A 20,539-nucleotide genomic window follows, 5' to 3' on the forward strand; every position below is an offset into this window, starting at 1 on the left:
AAACATGACGAAAGTTGGTTGTCTTTGGGTAATGACATTATAAGTGACATACCTTTCTATTTTTCTGTATTTTAATAATTGTTATTTTTGTAATATTAGCTCTTAAGGAGACGCTATTTGGGACATTTAACATATTTTAACTCATTTAATCTCTCAAAAAGCCTGTGAAATAGGGTAACTAGGAACATGTGCTTTCCAAGCGTCTTAGTGACCCTGCTGTGTAGTCACGGTGCTGAACAACGCTGTGTCGCGGTCAGCAGCAGCAGTGGCAGACATCAATGGCGAAGCATGCTGTGATAGGCAGAAATGGGGACGAGTTTGGGATCTGAAGGCAGACTTGAGTTTGAATTCAGGCTCTACCACTAACAAGCAGTGTGACTTTGATAAACTCACTTGAGGTTTCTGAACCTCAGTTTCTCCCAAATGTTTAATGGTTTTAACAATGCCACAGTAATAAAACTTAATGATTGCAAAGTCTCTGGCATGGAGTTAAAGAGCAAAATAAATAGTAGGTATATAGGAGGTGTGTGTGTGAATGAGATACAAGGCCATCAGTAGAGGGATGACAGATATAACAACATCCATACCAGGAAGAACACTGAACATTTAGGATCTTCTCTCCCACGGAAATCACATTATCAAAAACTATTTTGGGGGCTGATTTTGCTGCCGCTGCCACTACTAGACTACAAGTATAGGAGAGGCAAGAGACACGGGTTCATTCCCTGGGTCGGGAGATCCCCTGCAGGAGGAAATGGCAATCCACTCCAGTATTCTTGCCTGAGAATTCCACGGACAGAGGATCCTGGCGGGCTACAGTCCACACACAGACACACTCACTGATGGCCACTACTAGAAATAGCCACGAGAGGGAGCTATTTTGCCCCATCTGCTATTTTGAATCCAACCACATTTGGGGTTTTCTCCTTACCTCTTCTTTCAAGAAAAAGAAAATGAGTCAGGCCCAATGGTCTAATCCCGTAAAGCTTCTAGATGCAGACTAGACACAGGCCAGGCTCAACACCTGCCGAGTACAAAGGAGGCCCCGTTAAGGGCAGCTGGCCTCCCGCGCTCTATTCACCCTCCCGCACTCTATTCACCCCAGGGCTGGACTCCCTGGCTTTCCAGGTCTTCACAATACCTAGAACCTCAGATACCCTCAGGAGAAGGCGATGGCACCCCACTCCAGTACTCTTGCCTGGAAAATCCCATGGATGGAGGAGCCTGGTAGGCTACAGTCCATGGGGTCACGAAGAGTCGGACAGGACTGAGCGACTTCACTTTCACTTTTCACTTTCATGCATTGGAGAAGGAAATGCCAACCCACTCCAGTGTTCCTGCCTGGAGAATCCCAGGGATGGGAGAGCCTGGTGGGCTGCCGTCTATGGGGTCGCACAGAGTCGGACACGACTGAAGAGACTTAGCAGCAGCAGCAGCAGCAGATACCCCTCCCTCTGGCCGGCCCACCCCGATAGCCCCAATACCCGACCCTGTCTGATTGTAGGTGTAGGAGGCTGGCTTTGAGTCTTCTGCCCATGAAACAGCCCTGGGCTTGTCACTGAGCCTCTGGCTCCTGATTTGTAGAGCATCAGTTTCATCAGTTATAATGAAGACTGATGAGATAATAAGCATGAAAGTACTTGTAACGCAAAGTGCGTGTAGCGCATTCATATAATGTGGGAGCGGGAGGCCTCGAACCCATCACATTAGTGCATACCCCTCTTTCCGTGAATTATAGCCCCTGCTTCCTGTGCCGGCAGAGGACAGGGAAGAAACAGACAGTTTGTTCTGCTCAGTTTAATTCACTTACCCAAGTTCGAGGGAAGGATATCTGTAAAAATGTTCAAAGCCCACTTCCTGACACCTGTCCCAACAGTCTGGCGATTCCTCACACATCCATGGTGAATTGGGACGCTGGATTTCACTGTAAGAAGGCTCGCAAAGAACGAGAACACTTGAGTTAGGAAGGTGACCCCTGAAGACCCTACTCAGAGTTTCCCAGAGGCCTTGGAGATTAAAGGGAAAATATTTTGGTTCTGGGCCGATGAGAAAAGATCCCAACCAGCAGTCAGGAGCTTGTACTTTCTAGCTGCCACCACTGGGGTTAGGGAGAATCAAACTCACACGCCTCACTTTTCATGTCTGGAAAATAGAGATAATAACAACTCGTGTGTGTTGTGTGCTCAGTCATTTCTGACTCTTTGCTGCCCCTTGGACTATAACCTGCCAGATTCCTCTGTCCATGGGATTTTCTAGGCAAGAATACTGGAGTGGGTTGCCATTTCCTGCCCCAGGGGATCTTCCCAATCCAGGGACTGAACCTTCCTCTCTTGCATCTCCCGCATTGGCAGACAAATTCTTTACCACTGGGTCACCTGGGAAGCCCCCCAAATAATGTTTAGCACTAACAATCTATCAGACACCGTTTTCAGTGTTTCACACTTAACCCTCAGAACACCCATGTATAGGTACTATCATCTCCATTTTAAAGATGAGGAACCAAGCATAAGGGAACAAGAGCTTTAAAAGTGCTTAGCAATGATTATCATGCGTGAATATAGATGCCCAAGGTCTTTATACTTCTGTGTGATTGCTGCACCTTATGGAGGACTGACTTCTACTAATAAGATGATAAAGACTGTCAAGTGAGATGGATTTTCCTGGACTCTCCTTAGAGTGGGGCCCTTCACAGGAGCATTTCTAACTGACAAAGGGGACCCTCTGTGTGGTTCAAATGAACTGGGTATTTGGAGAATCCTGTTACAAGAAGAAACATATGATTTGTACATCAATAATCTTTGGAAGGAATGATGCTAAAGCTGAAACTCCAGTACTTTGGCCACCTCATGCGAAGAGTTGACTCATTGGAAAAGACTCTGATGCTGGGAGGGATTGGGGGCAGGAGGAGAAGGGGATGACAGAGGATGAGATGGCTGGATGACATCACTGACTTGATGGACATGAGTTTGAGTGAACTCCGGGAGTTGGTGATGGACAGGGAGGCCTGGCGTGCTGCAATTCATGGGGTCACAAAGAGTTGGACACGACTGAGCGACTGAACTGAACTGAACTGAATACCTTTCATGGTACTGATTCCCTACCTTTCCTTATCATCCAATCCTTTTCCTGAATTTCCTTCCAGTTCTTCTACAACCCACTCCCAACTCCAGACCTCCAAAGCTGGTGGCTCTGTGATTCTGTGTCATCCTCCATTATTTGTGCAACAGTCAAGCAGTTCTCATGCATCCATTGGAGTGGAGTGCTCTCTCTAGGGACCAGCAGCAGAATCTAAAACAGAATCTAGGGGCCCTGTGAGTGCTGGAACCTGGAGCAGGGATCCTATGGGCCAGCAGTATCAATCTATAGATTTCCAGGCTTGAAGATTTCAGAAGTGAACCACTTCCTTGTGACTTTGAGAATTTTCAGTAATTATCATGAAGGCAAACAGGTTTTGATTCATATATGTCAGGCACTGCGCTAGGCACTTAATGTGCATTCCTGTTTTTTTAAACAATCCTTTGAGACTGACATTTCACATTTAAGGCTTAAAAAGCATATGGCTCAAGAGTAGTGGTCAGCAAGCTATAGCCCATGCGCCAGGCACCTGTTTTTGTAACTAAAGTTTTATGGAATATAGCCATACCCATTCATAAGCATTGCTAATGCTGCTTTTGTGCTACAGGGGCAGAGATGAGTCATTGCAACGGACACCACATTAGGTCTGGAAGCCTTATTATGAGGTTCCTTGAGACGTCCCTTCTTTGGAACCAAACTGCCTGCCTCTCAATTCTGTCTCTGCCTCTTATCAGCTATCTGAACTTGCACAAGTTTTTTCACTTCTCTGGGCTCAGGCTTCCTCATCTACAAACTGGGAATAATAATAGAATCTGTATCATAAGATAGAGCACACAAGTACAGCCTGAAAACTTGTTAGAAATGCAAATCCAGCTTCATCCCAGACCTACTAAATCAGAAACTCTGGGAGGCAGGCCCTAGAATCTGTGCTTTAATAAGCTCCCCAGGTCATTCTGACACCACTGAAGTCTGAGAAGCACTGACACTTGTTTTTAAAGTAGTTGCCCAGAGTTAGTGCTAGATAAAGTTTCGCTAAGATTATCACTAAGAATAATGTTTACTCAATCTCTATTCTGTGGGCTTGTCTTGAAAATCAGCCATAAATTCATAAGCTCTTAGTAGGAAGAGTAGTATTTGACATTGCTTTATATCCATCGTGTGCCAAGCACAAGTTAGGTGCTCCGTCAGCATTATTTGACCGGCCGAACAATTTCTAAAACTGGGGTTGTTTTCTTGGGATCTGTGAAGCCGCTCCCAGTGGCTCGGAGTATGTGGGTGCGCCACAATGAATACTTGCGTCTTTGAAATTAGGTGCAAATGTTCGTATTTTCAGTTATATATCTCTCTCTGTAGATGCTCTAATATTTTCACCACATTCTCAAAGACTCCCCAAATTTAGACGCTACTGCTCCAGAGCTCAGGCACCCACGGGTTAAGGTGAAGGCTGGCAAGTCCATCACACTGGAGTGGGGCCAGATGGGTGGATCCTCACCCACTGGTGGTGCAGGGTAGGAGCTTGAACAGACAGATGACCTCCTCTGTTTCCCCTCCTCTGCCCCTGGCCATCTCTGTCCTGCTCCTCCCCGATTCTCCTTCTCCCAGAAAAACTGCTTCTCTTCTTCCAGCTGCTGAAGAAAGTGGGGTCGACAACCCTGCATCACATCATGAAGATGGCTGTTTAATTTGAGATGAGTGTTACATTACTCATCGCTCGGGGCCCCCTTTGATCCACCAGCATTTGCTTCTTTTATCCCCGTGTAGTGCATACATTAGTGCCCTGAATGCTCCGTGGTCTTGTTGTCTTTTAGATGTTGTCAGAGATTATTTACTTGGGAAAGCAGATGGATATCTTGTTTAATGTCGAAATAATTACTGTTTGGTTGGCCTGATAGCTTATTTACTCTTTCAATGTTTTTGTGTTTACATCAAAAGAGCATTGCCAAAATTATATTTTATCTGTTAAAGTAAACAGGATATGACAACCTCTTTTGAACCTGATTTTTCTGTTTGAGGAGTTGGGTTATTAAAATGGTTAAAAGATAACCGGAACCAAGTGGGAATGGTCACTCCAGTTGCAATGCAAATGCACATCTGCCTGCTTTTTATTTGTAAAAAAGCTGGGAAAAGGCCGTACACAATGCTTTAAATGAGGGGCCGTATAATGCAGTGGTTGAGAACAGACTTCAGCTCCAGTTTCAAATCCCAGCTCTGCTGACGACAACTTGTATGAACTTTAGTTTTTCAACCGATCTGTGTGCCTCAGTTTCCCCATCAGCAAAAGAGATGTACTGATGGTTGTGAAAGTTAAAGGAGTTCATGTACATAATTTCCAAGCATATATAAAATGCTGCTTAAATATTAGCTATTACTTAATAAACTTAAGTTGTAAAGTAGTTCTATGAGTTTGAGGTGGAGAGAGGAAGCAAGCTGTATAATCCTATGAGAGATTAAAAGACCTGGAATGAGTCTCCATGAGTTACCACCTTCCAGCTCCACAGACTGGTGATCGCCTTGTCTCCATACTATAAAGCAGGGAGCCTTTTAAGTTCTGAAGCCTGTCCTGATGCTGGATGAATGTTCCTAGTTCTTAACGGAGCTGAGCTAGAAAGGTGTTAAAAAGTGAGGCTCCTTGGAGAAAATGTGCCCTCCGTTTCTCTCTTCAATAAATCACTGTAAGATAATTCATCTACTTCTAAGAGTTTCTCCAGCCACACCCTTTTACTCATTTTCACTGAGCAACTTTTATTTCAGCTTGCTAGTTTACCAAGGAAGTACAAGGAAGCAAAGTTCTCTGGCAGGTTGCTCCCGCTGAACCACCTGGGAAGAGCCATAGGGGCTAGGAATTCTATAACTCAACCTCTGGTGGAAGTTAGGTTATTTTGACCTAACTCTTGTGTGCTGTGTTACTTCTTTATTTTTCATATGATTGCAGCCTTCTATTACAATAAATATACGTTGCTGCTAAGTCACTTCAGTCATGTCTGACTCTGTGCGACCCCAGAGACGGCAGCCCACCAGGCTCCCCCGTCCCTGGGACTCTCCAGGCAAGAACACTGGAGTGGGTTGCCATTTCCTTCTCCAATGCATGAAAGTGAAAAGTGAAAGTGAAGTCACCCAGTTGTGTCCGACTCCTAGTGACCCCATGGACTGCAGCCTACCAGGCTCCTCCGTCCATGGGATTTTCCAGGCAAGAATACTGGAGTGGGGTGCCATTGCCTTCTCCAAAATATACGTTACTAGATGCTAATTAATTCAGTGAGTCCAAACAAATAGTTTCTAGTTGCAAAACAGTAGTTTTGCTAGCTGTTTGATAAAATAAATGTGTTGGTTTAACCTCAGGTCTGCTTTCTCAAGTTCACCATCTTTTCTCAAATTTATTATGGTGTATTAGAGACTTGTCTTTCTTTCGGATGTCACTTCATAGAGCACCAGTCTCCCATCCTGGGAGGAATGAATTCAGAAATTGTTGCAGTCATGTGGTAAGTTAGTAGGTTTGGGGTCTGTTCCAAGTCTGTAAAACCCTTGAAATTCCCTTTTTGTCCTGTAGTGATGGGTAAGATGACTAGATTCAGGGCTAGAAGAGAAGGCTGCCAGAGCCCACTATATTCCCAGAAAGTAAAGAGAGTGGCTGGCTCCTTAACTTCCCCCGAGTCCTCTCACGACAGTCCAGGTACCCCATGAAAAATATGTTTTGTCTTGCACTAGATGGGTATACCTATTTCTTGGCCCATGTGGCAGGGGTTATTCATACTTACTGTACTGTAAATTCCCTGAGTGCACCTGGCCTTAAAATTTGACAATGATAATTTCTTACTTTTGTAACACCCGGAATTTCAGGAATATCAGCACTGAGAAGTCTGAGATGGGCACAGTACTAGGCAACAATATAAGTTAATCACTAATAAAACAGCAATTTCATCAAGAAGAGTCATAGTGGGATATAATTCTGTGTTGGGAATAAATAATTCTTAGACCTAAAAGAGGGGTTTCCCTGATAGCTCAGTTGGTAAAGAATCTGCCTGCAATGCAGGAGACCCCGGTTCAATTCCTGGTCAGGAAGATCTGCCGGAGAAGGGATAGGCTACCCACTCCAGTATTGTTGGACTTCCCTTGTGGCTCGGCTGGTAAAGAATCTGCCTGCAATGTGGGAGACCTGGGCTCAATCCCTGGGTTGGGAAGATCCCCTGGAGAAGGGAAAGGCTACTTACTCCAGTATTCTGGCCTGGAGAATTCCATGGACTGTATAGTCCACGGGGTCACAAAGAAGCAGACACAACTGAATGACTTTTACTTTCACTTTCAGACCTAAAAGGACCTTGAGAGGCCATTCAGGCCTCTTATGATATTAAAAATTTCAGAAAACTACAGCAATTGACAAAAAAAGTTTATAAGTGGGGGATGTAACAAAATGGAAATGTGCTGCTGGTAAAGAGTAAAAGGCAGCTGAAGCATTTTGGAGAGCAATTTGGCAATATCTAGAAAACTCAAATATTTACATACCTTATGATTCACATATTCCACTACTAACAGATACAACTTAGGAAAGAATCTTACATAAATGCCCAAGAAGACATGCAGAAATATGTTCACTGTGGATTGGCTTTAACAGCCAGATACTGGAAACAACCTAATTCATCAATAGGGAGACGGACAAATAAATCGTGATATATTCACACAATATACTATACAGCAGTTTAAATAAACTGAGCTGTATATTTCAACACAAATAAATGTTAGGAACGATGCTGACTTTAAAAAAAAAAAGGCAAGTTTCTGAAGGGTGTGTGTACAGCATGATATCATTTATGTGGAAGTGAAGACTCTCTCCAGGTATGTGCACACCCAATAAGAGGACAAAAACACAAGAAGGAAGAATGGACACTGATTTCACAAGAATGCTATCTCTGTATAGGGGAACCCAATCAAAAAGGACCAGAAAGAGGTTTTAACTGTATCTGTATGACTTAAAAAAGAGATCTGAAACAAATATAGCAAATATTACCATGAAAGGCACATGGATACAGGATTTTTTTAATCACCTGGACATTTTGTGCATTTGAATTTTTTTAATTCCCTGGGTTTTTGGCACACGTGCTCTCTTTTATGGCTCTCATAACTTAGCTTGCAGGTCAGCTGGCCTTTTCCTCAAATTATGCTGCCATATAAGCTTCTTTATGACCATTGATACCTTTCATTATCCAATCCTGGAGTAGCTTGGTTTTCAGGAAAAGCATTTTTCCCCCCCTAGGAAGTTCTTTCTGACCTAAAATCCACTTGTTCATAGAACTGAAACTTTTCCAAGTTAAATTAAATCCTCAGTATCCAGACAGAATCACTCCTCTGCCAATAGATCTCATTTCTTCCAGGTATTTCCTCTCTCCCCAGGGATGTCCCAACACCTCTCCATCTAACTTCATTGGTGATTTCCCTAAAGGACTGTTTGTTCCTCCACTCAGATGACTGTTAACTCTATCATGCCTTTTCATCTCTTAGTTCCTGCTTAAGCTCAAGGAAAGAACTCCCTCTCTATATAGACAACAAAGTTGCCAAAATAGTTCTGTAGGATTGTCCACTATCTCAATCTCTCTGCGCTCTCTCAAGGTTAAAATGAGAACTTGAAGAATATATTGCATAATGAAAACCCAATGTACTACCCTGACTTACCTCAACTATACACTCACATCTTCTCTGTAGGCCGCCCCAACTCCAAAAACTTTATTCCTAATTCAAAACATCAGATCAAGGTTAGCTAGATAGAAAACCAGCTTTCAAATGTTCTTTATAAAACCTCCAAGGACACTAAATGGGAAATAAAGGAAATAGATAAATTGCTCCAGGGCTGCTAAATAGAAATGAGAAAATTTAGTGCTTGAGATGTTGACAGGTCTCTGTCCTCTTCTATTTTCCAGTCCCTCCAAGAAGAATTAATGAGAACATTGAAAGGTGTGGGTGGGGGAAATCTGAAATATAATGAATAATCTTAAAGATAAAAGCATAGGTCAGTTAAAAGAGGGTAAGGTCAACATTTGTGAATTAGGAAAAAGAAGCCAATTTCTGTCATATGCCTCCATAATTTTATAAGTATGCTCATTCATGATAAATTATTATTATTGTAGAACAGATGGATGAATCTCAATCATTATACAATAATGGAAGATTAAACATTTTCTTAACTTCTATTCATCAAATTAAGTCTTTATACTCACAAGGAAGGACAATGCATCAATGTTATCATTAGGGCTTTTTTTTTTTAGTATAACTTTAGCGTGAAATATAATAAGACATGATTAATGTACTGACAGAAGTAAATACTAAACAACCCACATTAGTCTAGATTGGAGTCACTTTTTCAGTTCTCTTATTCTGTGGCTTCTCAGCTCCTTGTGAATTTTGTCAAAGAGAAACAACCATCAAAATCATTTGATCTTTTAACTAGGTGTTCCTTTTCAGCTAAGTCTTTACTTGTAAAATGTTACCTACTCCCTAAAGTGTGTGGTTTCTTTTCTGAGAGGGGAGGGAAGATTCTATCTGTTCAGCCCCCATTGAGGAAACAGATTTCTCACTGGGTTGAGTTTTGTGTCACATTTAACAGGTTGTAATATTTGGAAAGGACAGAGATGAATCTCGTGACCCTCAGCCCCTCCTGCCCACCGCACCCCAGCATGAGTTCAGACCTCAAACTACTCCTGCTCTAAAAAACATACCCAGTCTTTACAACATGTGGAAGGCAGTTTCACAAGCACCCCCAAGAATGTATTTCAACACTTTTCATCATTACCAAGCACTCAATTGTAGCCGCAGACTTAAAGAACTGACAACAGCAAATCACCACATAGTGGGGCAAAGAGCCCTGACCCTGGAGTCGGAGGACCCAAGGTCAAGCCCCTCATCTGGACCTTGCACATGCTGTGCATTTATTGCCTTTTCTGGCCAACTGCACATATGTCAGTTTACTCATTGGGAAACCCCCAATACTTAGGTCTAATCTTCTCCCCATTGTTATCTTTATTAATTTGTAAAGAATTGGAATGCGATAAAATAGGAAGACTCCAAGAAAAAATTGTAAGACTAGTTGACAGGCTTCATACATAGTTTAAAAAAAGATCAGTAGTTATATCTTTGAAAATACAATAAAGAGTATCAGCTGTCAATTACTCTGCATAAACACACCATTTATTAAGCCTGATAATCCTCAGGTGGTATACGTGCTATGACTTTTAACTTGAAAAAAATTTTCCATAGCACATTTTTCCCACCAACAACAAATTTTGGAGATAATTTTTCCACCAATAAAGCCTAACAAAGCAGGGTTCTATGTTCCAGGAAGAAAAACAGTGTGTAAAGTAGAATATCAGAAAGACCAGTGGTGACGCTACCTTGACTTCACCTTCCAGAGAGAAGTTTGTCCCATACAACAAGACTTAGCTCAACCTTTCAGGGACTGATAAAAGAAAGTAGCGGGATGTTGTTGTTTAAGGACCTGCAATACGGGAATTATTCTTAGCCCTACTTCCAAATAATGCTGATATAGATGAATCTCTTTTAGGTAACAATCCAGAGGTAATAATGTCAGATCTTGGGTGGGGGTACTAAGTCATCATTTCTCATATTAATTATCATTGAACAGAATTGTAATTTCAGAAACCATACAAAGAGAGGCAGAATGCTAATACCAGACCACACATTCGTCATTTATCTCCATCTTGTTAACACACAGTACATGCGCATGCATATGTGTGTGCATACACACAGTTTGGGCTTCAGATAAAGAATTTATAATATTTAATGTAATTCTAAATTCTTGTTTAAATCCCATGGCCTTTTATTTTTATCCTTTGAAGAAGAAATGAAAAATTTTACTCACAGATAAGATGCTATTGTGAAAAGAACATAGACAGATTCTACCATTACAAGGAAGAAAGCGAGCTTGGAGGCAGGCCTAGCAGAGGTGGAGCGGTCATATACACATAGTTTGGTGGGGGAGCCAGCAAGCAAATTTATTGTCGAAGAAATATGGAAATTGTTTTGTAACTAGCTCCTTTCAGTTAACAAGGTATACAATATTATATTGTATATGGATATACATATGTATATGTATATTATATGTATATTGTATAATATGTATATTATATATGGAGAAGGCAGTGGCACCCCACTCCAGTACTGTTGCCTGGAAAATCCCACGGACGGAGGAGCCTAGTAGGCTGCAGTCCATGGGGTCGCTAAGAGTTGGGCACGACTGAGTGACTTCACTTTCCCTTTTCACTTTTATGCATTGGAGAAGGAAATGGCAACCCACTTCAGTATTCTTCCCTGGAGAATCCCAGGGACAGAGGAGCCTAGTGGGCTGCTGTCTGTGGGGTCGCACGGAGTTGGACACGACTGAAGCGACTTAGCAGCAGCAGCAGCAGCAGCATACAATATTATCTCCTTCTGTTAAAATACATATGTATATGTAAATACATACACTGCCCTGGAAGTATTGGTATGTGGATTGAGGTGGAAAAGGGGTAATCTCTGGTTAGTGAAAACAGTGTTTCCATTTTCTTAATCTGTGTTTTCTAATTGCCTCAATATTGTATATAACACTAATTTTATAATAACTAACAGTTATGGTAAAGTGATTATTTACTTAGAACGGATTGCTTTCTCTATATATTTCATCATATTGTTTCCCTGTCCCATATTATGTCTTTTCATCATAGTCTCAACTGCAGAGTAAAACTAACATTTTCCCTTCAGTTTTGGCTATTGAAAAAAGGAATCATTATTGAAGAGTGCTGGAGGGGACTGTGATTCCTCTGTCCCTTCCTTGGCCCCCAACAGCACACGTATACACACACACACTTTTAACTCAGACCTGTGATTGACTCTGTTCAGTATTAGCTCTATGGCCCAGACAAATGAATTAACCTCTCTCAGCCCCAGATTTTTCAGCTGTTAAATATGGCTAATAATACTTATCTTAAGGTGTGCTGAGTGAATTAAGTGAGAAAATACAAGTTTAAACATGGCATAAACTTATAAATGGAAAAATACTATATTGCTTATGTAATTCCCTTTTTAGCAGACACTTTAAACTTTATTATTGAAGCACTTACGTGGCAATTATGTAGGAAGCTATTGCCCGTGGCTGCTGACAGGGTGAACTGAGAGTCTCCAGGACTTACAGAGCTGAAGCCTCAGTACAATTTCTCACCTACAAAAACCACTGAAGCAGTTTTTTGGTGTTGGTTTTTTTTAAGGCAACTGCCATTATCCACTTGTTGTCAGGAAACAGGAAATTGTTTCCTGATAATCTGAAAAGAGTACTTCCCTGGTGGCTTAGACAGTAAAAAATCTGCTTGCAGTGCAGGAGACCCAGGTTCGATCCTTGGATCAGGAAGATCCCCTGAAGAAGGAAATGGCTACTCACTCCAGTATTCTTGCCTGGAGAATCCCATGGACAGAGGCGCCTAGTGGGCTACAGTCCATGGGTTCACAAAGAGTCAGACACGACTAGCGACTTAACACAGTCTGAAAAGAATGGTGATCAGAGAGGAGATGAGACTGAAATGCTATTATCTCAGTTCACAGCTGGAGAGAAAAACTCACAAAGGTCTTGATCAGATCAGATCAGTCACTCAGTCGTGTCCGGCTCTTTGCGACCCCATATGACCCTGTAAATCTACTTACATATATAAAAGTTAGAGGAGGTGATTGGAGAGCTCATCCTAATCGAATGTCAGGAACCAACTGCTGTCATACTGCCCCAACCCTCCTCTGTCCACCTCCAGAGGTGTCCACCGGTATCTATGGTGGACTCGCTAAGACTCTAACTTGCATCTAGAAAGTAAGAGAGAAGTCAGGTTTATGCCTAGTGGCCAAGTGAAAGACCTAGGGAAAGAGAGAAGTGTAAAGCAACTTTGTTCTAGTGAAGTGCTCTAGAGTCTGCCGTGTAAGTCACATCTTCAGTCTCTCCTATGAAACCATCAGTAAAATCTTCATTGTTCATGAATGCTTTACTGCAAATAAATTTTTTATGGTGATTTCAAGGAAAAACTGAGTCCTGCTTCAACTTGACACAGGGTAGTTATGGAGACCGCCCTTGGGCCCTCCAGCATATGGGTCATTTCACTCTGGATGAGTTTAAGGTTCTTGAGTGTCTCGGTCACACTAGGCTTAGCATGTCCACATTGCTAACAGTGCAGGGCAAATACTTTCATCCCATGACTTCCATCATTGATTCAGGTGGGCAAGGTAATGTCTTCAGTAATGTTACATGGAATCCATCCAACTTAGCAACCCTCACTACCAAGCACCCCATTGATACTCTCCAAACCACAGTCCTTGAGCTTCAGCCAAGGGTTCCATTCTTGCTCTCCTGCAACTGGTCTATTCTTATCTCCAGAACATACCTTTTCTGAGGGGCCCTGTGAGAATTTTATTAATCAATATGGCCTAATCATTTGGAAATAATTCTCCCATCACCTTTTCTTTGCATTTCAAGATCACAGAATGCTTCTTGGGTTTCAACAAACCTTCATCTTTTTCACATAAATTCTGAGTTCGCATGCTTCTTTAGAACTGAATTAACTTCCATAAGTAAACTGCTACTATAAGGGTTGGGATTTGGTGCAACAAACAAGCTGCTGCAAGTTTTTCAGTCAGTGAGAGATTTAATACAATCGCTCAAGGGACAAGGGAAATGGGTTGTTTTAAACAACAGAAAGTTCAGGGAGTAAAAGTCAGGAGGCTGCTGCTAGACTAGACACAAGGTCCTAATGCCATCCCAGGGATATGAAGATGTTTCAGCTGCCACCACTGCCCCTGCTACCAGCTCTCCTCTCCCAAGAAGCTGGTGCCCCCACAGTGGAACACGCACTCCAACAACTGCCAGCACTTGCATCTGGCAGAACTTGCTTCCTCCACAGTAGTAAGAAGACAGCTACCACCTAAAGCCTAACTTCCGAATTCCATGGAAGTGCATTTTAAAGGTAGAGTATAATTCACATCCAGAATCCTAGCTGCAAAGCAGCCTAAGAAATATAGCTTTTAGCTTTCCAACTTCTTCAAATAGAAAGCAGATAACTAGTTCGAACAAGGCTCTCAATAAGATTCAGTGTAACAAGCAAAAACTGCTCCGTTTTTCAATCCATAAGAGGTTTAATATAGGGAATTGGATCCTTTTGAACAATGCAGTGTAAAGTATACAAGCAGACCTTGGAGATATTGAGAGTTTGATTCCAGACCAGTGTAATAAGGCAAATGTTGCAATAAAATGAATCACACGACTTTTTGGTTTCCCAATGCATATAAAAGTTATGTTTACACTAGACTGTAGGCTGTTAAATGGCAATAGCATTATGTCTGAAAACACAGTGTACATACCTTAATTTAAAATACTTTATCACTAAAAAATGCTCACCATCATCTGAAAGTTCAGTGAGTTATAATCCTGTTGCTGGTGGAGGGTCTTGCCTTGACGTTGGTGGCTGCTGACTGATCAGGATGGTGGTTGCTGAAGGTGGGAATGGCTATGGTCATTCCTTAAAATGAAGACAACAATGAAGTTTGTGAATCAATTAATTCTTTCTTTCACAAATGACTTTCCTATAGCATACAATGCTGTTGGATATCATTTTACCCAGAGTAGAACTTCTGTCAGAATTGGAGCCAATCCTCTCAAACCCTGCTTTATCACCTAAGTGTATGTGATATTAGAAATGGTGTGCTATCGTTTCAACAACCTTCACAGCACCTTCACCAGGAGTTGACTCAGTCTCAAGAAACCACTTTCTTTGCTCATCCATAAAAAGTAACTTCTCATCCATTAAAGTTTTATCATGAGATTGCAGCAGGTCACTCACAACTTCAGACTTCACTTCTAACTCTAGTTCTTTCGCTACTTCTATTATATCTTCAGTTACTTCTTCCACTGAAGTCTTGAACCCTTCAAAGTCAGCCATGCAGATTGTAGCCAACTTCATGTTACTATTTATTTTGGCCTCTTCCCATGAATTCTGATTGTTCTTAATGGCATCTAGAATGGTGAATCTTTTCCTTAAGATTTTCAGTTGACTTTGCCCAGATCTAACAAAGGAATTTCTAAGGCATCTATAGCCTTACAAAATATAGTTTTTAAATAATAAAACTGGAAAGTCAAAACTACTTTTTGATCCATGGATTCAAAATGGATGTTGTATCAGCAGGCATAAAAGTAACATTAATCTCATTGTACATCTCCATCAAGGCTCTTTGAACAGGTGCATCGTCAATGAGAAGTAATATTTTGAAAGGTATCTTTTTTTCTGAGCAGTAGGTCTCAATCGTGGGCTTAAAATATTCAGTAAACTATGTTGTAAACTGATGTGATATAATCCAAGTTTTGTTGTTGCATTTACAGAGTATGGGCAGAGTAGGTCTAGCATAGTTCTGAAGGGCCCTAAGATTTTCAGAATGGTACATGAGCATTGGCTTTGACTTTTAAAGGTACCATCTGCATTAACCCTTAACAAGAGAGTCAGTCTGTCCTTTGAAGCTTTGAAGCCAGGCAATGACTTCTCCTCTCTAACTATGAGTGTCCTTGATGGCATCTTTTTCCAAGCTGTTTTGTCTAAGCCAAGTTATCTCAAGTTCATTAGTTATCTCAGCCAGATCTTCTGGGTAACTTGCTAAAGCTTCTACATCAGCACTTGCTGCTCCACCTTGCACTTTGATGGTATAGAGATGACTTCTTTCCTTAACCCTCGTGAACCAACCTCTGGTAGCTTCAGACTTCTCTTCTGCAGCTTCCTCACCTCTCTCAGCCTTCATAGAATAGAAGAGAGTTAGGGCCTTGCTCTGAATCAGGCTTTGGCTTAAGGTAAGTTGTGGCTGATCTAGTCAGGCTTTTAGCCTAAATAAGGCTGTTTCACTTACTCATGTGTTCACTGGAGTAGCACTTTTAATTTCCTTCCAGAACTTTTTTTTCTTTTTTTTTTGCATTCAGAACTTGGCTAACTGGCACAAGAGGTCTAGCTTTTGGCCTGTCTTGCCTTTTGACATGCCTTCCTCACTAAGCTTAATCATTTCTAGCTTTTGATCAAAAGTAAGAAACTTGCAGCTCTCCCTTTCACTTGAACACTTAGAAGCCATTGCAGAATTATTAATTGGCCTAATTTCAATATTGTTGTACCTCAGGGAATAGGGGAGCCAGAGGAGAGGGAGAGAGATGAGGAACAGCTGGTTGCAGGAGCAGTCGCATCATACACTATTCATCTTACACAGCCGTGGCTCGTGATGTCCCAAAACATATAATAGTTACAGTAAGGATCACAGATCACCATAACAAATATAAGAATAACTAAAAACTTTGCAAGAATTACCAAAATGTGACAGGGAAACAGGAAATAAGCAAATGCTTTTGGAAAAATGGTGCTGATAGACTTGCTCAACACAGGATTACCACAAACCTTCAATTTGTAAAAATGCAGTATACACGAAACACAATAAAGCAAAGTGCAATAAAATAAGGTGTGCCTGTATTCCATTCCCCCACATATAAAATACTAACAATTATTAAAGCAGGGTTATGAGTATATTGGGAGCTATGTTCTATTTTATACTTTCACGTGTGTTTGAAGTTGGTTTTCCTCTTTGCATGTCCTTCTTCATTTACCCCCACCTCAAATCCCCTCTCTCCCCTGCTCACCCAGTTCTGCGGGAAGCTGGCTTCCTGGACTGTATCACTCTGGTTCCCTGGCTAGTTGTCTTCTGGTTGGTTGTGGCCAATCTGCGGCTCCTGCAGCAGGTTAGAGGGTGTATCTCCTCCCATCTCCCTCCCTACTAGGAGTCACTCTAGTCGACAGCGGCTGCGCCCTCCAGTATCATAGCTCCTGCCAAGTGGTCTCTTACTCTCGTGGCTCCATGTCCTCTCTGCTGTAACAGGTGACGATGACTTCCTTCTACTGCTGGTGTCTGCATGCACTGGCATGCTTTATTGCTTCCCCTTTTGCCATCCCTGTCTCTGTAAGTAGCCTTTTCATTAAAAGCCTTTTGAACCATGCAACTGAAGTTCCATTTCCTGCCGGTCTCCCAGCTCCCCTTTATGATCCTCTTCTCAGATGCAGTTCACTACACTCATGAACCTTGGCACACCCCGCAGGGCCCCTACACCCTCCTGCTCCTAATTTTCCCCTCTTCTGCCTGAACTCACACTACCAAGCCTTTGTGCCTTCCATGCAGGCTTTTGCATTATGCAAAATAATTTATAAATGAATTGTTAGGCTTAAGTGATTTTTGCAGGATAAGCTTTCTCAATTTTAAGGGGCGATACATGGTACAATAAAGTGGAAATATCAATATTCTGATAGACATTTCAGGCAGAAGTAGGGAGCTTATTTAGAGGAGCTAGACCTATCAAGCCTGGAATCTATGAAGAGAGGAATATCTATATGTCTGAAGACGGTTCTGAGTAAGTGGTGAAATTTGACTCAGTGTTAGAAAAACAGAAAGCAAGGCTTTTGAGGACTGAAGTTTTGTCTCGTCAGTTCTTTCCCCAGCACCTGGCATAGTATCCGCTACTTAGTAAGAACTCCATACACCCGTAGTGATGGAATGAATGAGCGGGCATGGCAGGAGGCTGCTTGGTCCTTTGTCTCTCAGCCGTCCATGCTTGTCCCTTTGTGGGATACCACGTTTTCATAGCTGGTTAACACAAAATCGGCATATGGCCCTTAGAATTCTCACTGTGATGTCGGATGAGTCTCTGGGTCTGAGCGCCCTCCTTGGCAGAGAGGCCAGGGTCAGAGACTGTCAACATTTACGACTACAGCAATGTTAAAAATGCTTTCAACCACATTTTTTGTTTGGCGGGTGTTCTTGCTTTGTTGGATTTTATCTGGTTGATTGCTTTGGTAAACTGTGTGTTTGTTTTTGGCATAAATGTGGCATTTTGACATAGCATATGTTCCTCAGATATTTCTCACTTGTGTTGACATTAACCACTTTATAGGAATTGCCTGAGGTACCCCACCCATACACAAGTTTATCTTTCAGAAAAGTTTACAAAATATGTTAATAAGGGTAGAGGAAGGGAAGGATAGTCTAAATTGAAAGTCAGCTATTTAAAAAGTGGGAGGATAAAGGGCCTAACTGACAAAACAGTCTAACCAGCATCATGAACCAGAAATAGCAATTATCAAGTACATTCGATAGCCACAAACACACTGCTGATACAGAGCAAAATCTAAAACCTGAGCTTTTCAGAATAAACTGCAGTTTCTGAAAAGATAGACCAAATTTGTGAAACTGTTAAAACCTAGATTAGAATAGCTCTCTACGGAGAAGGCAATGGCACCTCACTCCAGTACTCTTGCCTGGAAACTCCCATGCACGGAGGAGCCTGGTAGGCTGCAATCCATGGGGTTTCAAAGAGTTGGACACAACTGAGCGACTTCACTTTCACTTTCACCATCAATTTTGTCAAAAGTAATAAAAATCCTCAAGCATCTTTAACTTGAGGTAAATAATCCATTCTCAAATAGTGGAAATATTGACATGCAAACCAATGCTATTAAAGATTGGGCTACGAAAGTCCTAGCTGAAAACGTACAGGCATAGTAAAACTTAAAGAATAAAGGCCATTACTTTCTAAGCCAGAAATAATCTGTGCCTGCCAGCTAGTCTAATGTATTGCATTTGGATAACTGTGGCTTCATCGAAACTTTTCAAACACTGCCCATTAAGTTCGGCAACAAATATAAACATAACCTCAGTCAAGCAGACTTCTTGCCTTCCTGATTTAAGGACTTATCTCAGAAGTTATTGCAGAAGTATGGCAAAATTAAGTTGAAAATAGGGATGTAAGTTGAAGAGGAAATATTCTTTTAGTAAGTGGTATGAGGATACCCTTTGAGGGGAGAGCCATCTTTGTTGGGAAAATTTCTAATTTGAAGAGAGGCAGAAACAGTAATACCCACCAACTATGCTAGGGTTTCCTGGTATTTCTCAGACTCTCAAAGTTAGTGGAGCCATGTGGGACATCTTCTGGCCCATGGACCATAGACCACAGCACTGAACACAGCACTGTGTGAGGCTTTAAGGTAGTAGCTTGCAGGAGTGCTTGATGTCTTGAAATGGCTGTGCTCCTGTCACCTGGGGTCCCTGAGTGATTGTGGAGTAGGTTTCCTTGATAACCCATATTGGACATCCACCAAGAGTTGGAGGTAATCTTTTGTTGTGATAGCCTCTAAGATTTTATAATTAGATTTGTTACGGGAGCTTTCTCTCACCTATCCTGTTATATACAGATCTTGAAAAGCCTGGGGGTGCACAGAACTAATGTGCATGAAGAACTTGGGCCTTGTTCTAAGAAAGTAAAAGAAAGAGAGTAATATAGGCAAGAAGTGAAGGGAGGCTGTGAATTATACAAGGGAATCCCTACCCTATAACTTCCAAATCTTGAGTAAATGCTACAAAAACTCACTAATACTTGTTGTGAGTAGATGATCAGTAAAGCTTTGCACCAGGATGATGCAGGAATAGAAGAAGAGGCAATACACTTGCTCTCAGAAGCAATATCACAATAGCATGGGGAAGCAGCAGAAATCTTGGGCAGGCTTGTGAGATCTTCAACCCATGAAACAGGCGGGCTGAGGCCCTCCTGATCCAACTCAAGGGTCAAGGAAGCCTGAGCTTTCTTGTTTTGCTTGGGCCATCAAACCATTTCTTATAGTCACAGGAAAAGGTTTTTTTACTATTAAAAAATTACTTTCATTCTATTCAGTAAAATCCAGGCAGTCTTATTACATAATCATAGAATCTCAAGATCTCAAGGTTACAAAAAAATCAGTGGTCACCTACTCTAATCCTTCCCTTTCCCTCTTTGGCTTCTGCTCTCTGCTTGGACACCTCCACTGGCAGAGAATTCACTCTCCCCCAGAGCAGCTCATTCCATCTCTGTGTGGCTCTGACAGTCTCTAAATTCTCCCTTACATTGAACTACAGTCCTTCTCTCTGTCACTTTAACCCAGCGACATACAAAACAAGTCTAATCTCTGTTCCACAAAATAGGTCTTCAACTACTCTGACAGTTTTTTTTTGGAAAAGCATTACCCATATTCCCTTCACCAAGCCTGGGTAAGGTCTGTCCCTTTTCTTATTCTAATTACTCTGCCCTTCAGAAATGGTTAGATGGCAGGAAGGGGGAATAAAAGGGAATGCGGATCATGTTAATATCATGTTAATATCAACCAAAGACCTAATTAAGCAAGATTTCTTGTCTGCTCATTACTTCCTCATGAATGTCATCTCAAGGGACCCATTAAATGGGTGAGAACCATAGTTGCCTTTTGAGTAGATCAAGTAAGGACTTCTTTCACGTATAATTTGAGACTAAGCCAAAGCTCTCTGCCTTAAAATCCCAAGGCCAACCAAAACATTCAGCCATAATTTCTTCTTTAGATAACTGGGGCTTCCCTGATGTTCCACCACCACAACAATC

The 20,539-nt window shown here is 41.7% G+C and overlaps 1 pseudogene; it reads right to left on the minus strand.

Moving 5' to 3' along the window:
• Window positions 1–204: 204 nt before the first annotated feature.
• On the minus strand, window positions 205–16,191 carry LOC102412340 (annotated as a pseudogene).
• Between the last annotated feature and the right edge of the window lie 4,348 nt (window positions 16,192–20,539).

This window comes from Bubalus bubalis, chromosome 2 (genome assembly GCF_019923935.1).
Source record: "Bubalus bubalis isolate 160015118507 breed Murrah chromosome 2, NDDB_SH_1, whole genome shotgun sequence".
In the NCBI taxonomy this organism is placed as follows: Eukaryota; Metazoa; Chordata; class Mammalia; order Artiodactyla; family Bovidae; genus Bubalus; species Bubalus bubalis.